Raw genomic sequence first — 6778 nt, 5'->3', positions numbered from 1 at the left:
CAATAGCAAAGTTTAAGGTGAATCATTGTTAAGGTATCTTTGATGACTCTTGGGAGACTACTTTGTGCGTGCATGATTATTTAATATATAGACTAGTCTTTCATCATGATGATAACCCCTTTGTATTATGTGCTCCTCTAATACCCTTAAGACTGATTTGAGATAAAGGCTATGTGTGCAAATTTATGCTCTGTCAACACATACCTTTATGTTTTGTCATGAGGTTTTCGAAATGGCTGTGACTGAGATAAGTTATTAATGTTTTGAAAATGAACATATAGACCACTAATACCAGTTTATTACATTGCTCTTGTCATAAAGACTCATGGTACTACCATTATAGATTGTTCTTGTCACTTCTTTTTGCCTTGACTTCCCTGAATGTTGTGGTTTTTGTCATATTTTTGTGAATGTTGCATTGTGAGAAGGTATTATCCATATTTTTAGTTTTAATCCTGAGATATTCTTTACACATCATCTCCATGGCTCTGTTGACTTCTTCTAAGAAGCCACTACTTCTCTTTAGATCTCTTTTTTCTAATAGTAACTTTAAACCATGATTATTCATACCATATCTAAAAGGGCTTGAATGTTCTTACTATTTGTTATAGCTTTCAAATTGTAATGTGAATTGTAAATGTTTCTTTAATAGCAGCTTGTTTGAATTTTTCAGCGCACTTGACAATGATTTGGTGCTAACATGAAATTTCAATCTTTCCATTGACATCTCATGCATTGTAGTAGTGATGTCAAACATCTTTCACAACATTATGTGCCTCTGTATTTGGTGGTTTGTTCATGCATTGTTATCACAACTCTTATGACTATTAATCTCTAGTAACTCTATCATTGTATTGGAAAGTGGATGAGCTCTTTTGATTGCAAATACTTGTACCATGATGAATGTAGTGTTAATATTTTTCATCATTATTATCATATATTGTGCATTACTCATCTTTTGACTATCAAAACAGTGCTTTGCCTTCGGAATTTTCTTTTGTTTGATGACTGAAATTTCCATTGATTGGGGATCTGTGACTGATTTTTATTATGAGCACTAGTTGTATAAACTATTTTGATTTGTCAAATATCTCCTTGAGTACAGGTAATGACTGCTATTATTCTTGTGAGGCTACAACTTGTGCTCTTTATATGTGTGCATAACTATGTAAGGTTGACATAGCTTCTAAAAATACATTTATGTTATTTATTGGTCGTGAATGACATCCCTACTATCGTTAACTTATCTTTTTAGGTATTGTGTTATTAAAGACTAATCTCACTGTGAATATTGTCTGAGTTATTGTCATCATTGTGTTTACCTTTGACTGTCGTTCCCTGTATATCTTTTGTTTTGACTACTATAAGGCATTTTATTGTCTTTATATGGTCATTTTCATGACTTCCTCTTATGACTATCTTATGCTTTCTTAAATTGTGCAAACTCCATACTATCATGGACCATATTTGATCCTTGTTATAGATAGCTCCAAATCAGTCATATGTTTGTCTTTATACATTGATCTTTGGGGATGCACTTTGCTATATGACTATAATAGTTGTGATAAGATGGTCTTTACTCTAACATTGGAACCCTATGCACTCTTTGGCTTCTTCTACTGTCAAGGTGAGTATTACTCATAATTTGCTTAATAGATACAAATCACTATTAATGTGAATTGCTCTAAGGTCTATGATGAGACCATAAACTTCATTTATAATTCATTTCCATGTTAGCATGTGACTCACTGTAGACTACAACCTCTTTTAAAAACTAGCATCATTACTTATCATAAGCCCTGTCTTTATCATTAGTAAAGATATTAATGACTATAAGGACTATATTCTTGACCTATTTATTGTGATATCTTTCAACTTGCATATACTCTGCATATATATCCTCTTCAAGGTATTGGTGGCTCTATCCTTTGAGTTTTTTTGAATTGCATCTAATATACATATGTGACTGTCCAAACTTGTGTTCCTTGGCAGTGGGTGCATCTCTTTTGGGTCATTACTCCTTTGTATGGATTGATTGAGGACTATTATGATCACTGATAACTTGCATGGTGACTACTCTTGTATGTCTGAAAGCATTTTGAAGACCAATTCATTTTTGATATGTTTGTCATGGGTTGTATTATGATGATTGCCCTAGTGCATTTATTTATGACTCTCATAAAACTCTGAAAGTTAATATTTTATATTAAACCTGTGTATGAGATTGTACTTTATTTTTCACTGCACTTGAATTTTCAATCTTATTGGATCCTTCCTCTGTTTCCATTGTTCATGGCTCTTAAAATGATGAGGCTCTATAACTGCTTTGAATCTTTGTTTATCACACAAGAACTAAGACAACATGATCATTATGAGAACTCACATATTGTTTTTATTCATATGATGGCTCTAGTCGCTTGTTGACTAGTGAGTACTATCAAGTTCATGTTATATATACTTCCATTGGGTGGCAGTTTGTATTGTCATTGAGTGACAGTATATGGGATCATGGCTTAATGTAATCACTATTTGATAATTGATTAGTGTCACCCTATGAGTGACGACATGTATGTTGAGCTCAACCCTTGCAAGAACCCATTTTAACCCACATACCTAATATTTATGAAATGAAAACTTGTTCTATACCTGCACTATGAACAAACAAGTTAGATAAAACATGATACTTGCTGCTATCTCATGGTACCTTATCTGCATTGATTCCTTTCTTATGAACTTGCTATGTTGTCTTACTATAGGAATTTGTTTTCATAACTTTGTGCAGATGAACTACATAACTGTTGAGTTTGAGTATGAGAATATGAGAATATTTCATTGCTCTAACATCATTTTTCCAAATCTCTTGCAGGTACAGGTAGACTAAGAGCAGAAGAAGGTGGAGTGGATGGGCAGCTACAACTTGGCAACTCTGTCAAGTTCAGACTTGTCATTCCAAGCAATGATGAGTTACCCTATTCTCCTACTCTTTGTTTCTTCTGTTATGTAGTTTATTTTCATGATATATGAAAATGTATGTCTACAGTAATAGCTATTCTCATAGCTTGTGTGGGATACCTTATACATTATTTGTAAATAAAAAGTTATTTTTATGCAACTCTTTGTTGTTTTTTCTTGAAAGCATTTGCATAATGAAATAAGCTTCAAATTTCTAAAATCATAGTGTAAAAAATGAAGAATATGTAAAAAAAAATTGTGTACCTTTCTCCAAATGCAATGTGTAAGGCCTGTAATAGGCCACCAAATTTAGCTGTAACAAAATTTGGTAACAATTACTTTTGATGAGCCTACTACTATATACTATGATAATTCAAGTGCTATAAACATTTCTAAGAATATGGTGTTGCATTCAAAGACTAAGCATATATCAATCAAGTTTCATTTCTTGAGAGAGAAGGTAAATGAGAAGGAAGTTAGACTGAAGTATGTATCTACAAAGGAACAGATTGCAGATATCTTCATGAAACCTTTGCCTAAAGATACATTTGAGTATCTCAGAGAGAAGCTAGGGGTGATTGCCCCTCCTGATGAGAACTAAGATGCATTGACTTGCATCAGTTCGGTAGACTTCACAGAGATATCTTGTGATCCGAATTGATAAGTGAGGCTGCTACTCAGGGGGAGTAGTCAATATGTGGTTCAGATGTTTAGATTTGTGTGTTTATCAAAGGGGGAGAGATTATCTGGTAAAAGGGTGAGATTATATTGATTTGTATATGCCTTTTGCATTGATGTCAAAGGGGGAGAAGAGTATGTGAAAAATAATTATATCCTTTACTGATCTTAGGGGGAGATTATTGAGAGTTATGAGAGATTGTTGGTTGTTGATTTATTTCTTTGCATTGATTATTTTTCACATTCATATGTTGCCATCAATGCCAAAGGGGGATATTGTTGGATATTGTTGAGAAGTTTGTTGGAATGATGTGTTGTTATTGATGTCAACATATTCTTATATGTATTCCAGTGTTGCAGACAGATTGGATGAGTTGGTTTGGTCAATGTGTTGCAGATGAGCTATTGTGGTTTAATGGGTTTAGATATACTTATCTCTAGTAGATTCAACAAAATTTTCAGAGGTTCGCATGATTATTTAATTTAGTTTTGAGATCTGGTCTTATGGTTGATATTAAGTTGTTTGTGTTATTCAGTATTCTGGATTGTGCTCAGCATTGCTCTGGAATTGCAATATCTTGGTTTGTAGATTTGGCAAAATGTTTGGGATGTTCATATGTGTCCTCAATTCAGATGGTTCATGATTTAGAGGTCCGCAAGTGAATCTTTAAGTTTGACAGTTAGTTCAGCGTGTGTTGTTGAGGTTCAGCATAATGATGATGGAGATTCTAGTAAGTGGTGATGTTTTGGTTGTTTTTGTGGTGATTCATGTTTCTTGTGGATGTTTTTAGATCGTGTTATACTTGTGTCGATGGTCTGCATTGATCGTTGTGTGCATTATTGATTATTTTCTTGATTCAGTTGTGTTCTTCATGTTATGTGATATTCATGATAATTGTAGCATGTTGTGGATGTTTGAGGCATAATTGTTGGAGGTGTTGCATGTTTGTGGTATTGGTTTAGGTCTAGACTATGTCTTAGCCGACATTGTTCTAGTCCGTATGAATTGTTGTAGCACGTGAGGTTATTGTTTTGTAATTTGTGTTGAGGGTTTAGCCGAACTTGAAATATAGGTTGATGATTTGTATAAATATATATAATATCTATTAACTTGATGAATATTATCATGTATTCATCACTTGTTGTCATTGATGAAACACTCTCTCACACACATATAATTACATTGACCACCGGTGTAACTTCATTGATTTACACTGTTAACCGGTATGTTTAAGGTCTATCTCTAACCGGTACTCTATGTCAATCGATATGTGCCTAAGAGATAACCTATGGTTACATTAAGTCAACATCAAAATGAAGATAAAGTTGGAGATGAAGATCAAGTGAAAGATTCCAGGACAATGGTTCACATATTTTGTTCCAACTGGTATTGACTTTTTTAACCGGTATCCATTTTTGTGATGAGTTACCAGCACCGTTTGTTTGGTAGTCATTTTTGTGATGAGTTATGTTTTTATGTCTAGATATACTGCACCTAGGAAATTGTGTTCCTATGGCCGACATAAGATTTGTATGTCTATTTAAAGACATCTTAGTGAATCATTTAAAGAGAGAGAACTAATATAGAAGAGGAGTTTTTATGAGAATACTGATATGTATAAAGAGTGAAATCTTTTGTTGAAGAGCGATAAGTGTTTAGAAGAAGAGTAGTGTTGAATGTACTTAGAATGGTCTAATCAAGCAAGTCTTGTGCTACTCAAAATAGATCAAATCTTTCTTGTTGTTTTCTAATCATTACAACAGAGTCAAATCCCCTAACCGGGTAAGCTCTAACAAGCTTCATTGTACAAATCCTCTAACAAGGTGATCCATTAGTTTGGATTCTAAAATCCTCCAGCAAGGTTACTCCTAACAAGGTAGTACTCTTAACAGGGTATAAGCTTCTAATCAAGCTTGGGATCTCTAACAAGATTCGTTCCTAGCAAAGCACTTTGTAAGACCTTAACCGATCAGTTTTCTATTACTACAAATAGTTAACTTGTGAGTTCCATCTCACCGTGGTTTTTACCTATTTGGGTTTTCAACATATAAACACTTGTGTTATGGTGGATGTTCTACTTTATGTGGGTGTTGTTATTTAATTTTGGACATCATGTATTTCATTCAAATTCTTAGTTAAGTTTATCAACCAGTTATTGTTTAAAGTTGTGCTTGTTTTTGTGTCACTGATTCACCCCCACCCCCTCTCAGTGCTTTTCAAGACCATCAATATCCATATGAGAGAAGTATATGTGTGTGAAAATATTGATTTGATCTTTCAATAGCAGAGGATAAGTGCAAAGAAGTGTGAAGAAGTACAAAAGAGAAGAGTTTGAGTATATGTGCTTAACTGGAACTATAACTAGGTATAAGAAGATGCTATTTCATTAGTTCATGATCCTCTGAATGTAATCTAAATCTTTTTGTAAGGTAGTGAGCCTTCCCTAGGGTTGTAGCCCTTCATGTTTTGTGATTTGAGCACTGAGCTCTAGGTAGTGTTCCTGAATGCATGAGTGTTCCCCATTGTAATATTTACCTACTCCTAACAAGGTATTATCTCATTGTGGGTAGGTTCCCACCGTGGTTTTTCCCTTAACCAGGTTTTCCACGTCAAAAATATTGGTGTTATGTGTGTTATTGATTTGGTGTTGATTTATGATTTTATTGTTTATTATCATATCTGAGTTTAAGTTTGAGTTGTGTAGATTTTGAGAGCAAGTTGAGTCACCCCCACTCTCTGTTTGTTGCATTGTTGACAACAATGGGAAAGAAATTAATGGCAAATGGTTGACTTATTCCTAATCAAGGTGATTAGAAATGTGCAAGTGATTAAGAGGAGTGATTAGGTGGATTAATGAGGGATTAGAGTGCAAGTGGGAAAGTTAGGAGGATGTGACATGAGAAAGAATAAGTGGAGGAATATAAAATTAAGGAAAATGATAAGCATGATTAGAGAGTGATTAATTAGGCTAGATGAAGATTAGAGAAAGTGACTTGTAAGAACCACATGATTAGCTTAGTTAATTGAAATTAATTAACTAATAGAGGTTTAGAAGAAATAATGATTGAAAAGACTTTAGAAGAATGGGGAATAATTAATTCTAATAAATTAATTATAATGGCTATACTGATAAAATTAATTAAATTT

The sequence above is a fragment of the Cryptomeria japonica genome, chromosome 3, assembly GCF_030272615.1.
Source record: "Cryptomeria japonica chromosome 3, Sugi_1.0, whole genome shotgun sequence".
Lineage (NCBI taxonomy): Eukaryota > Viridiplantae > Streptophyta > Pinopsida > Cupressales > Cupressaceae > Cryptomeria > Cryptomeria japonica.
Note: the sequence above shows the minus strand (reverse complement) of the source record.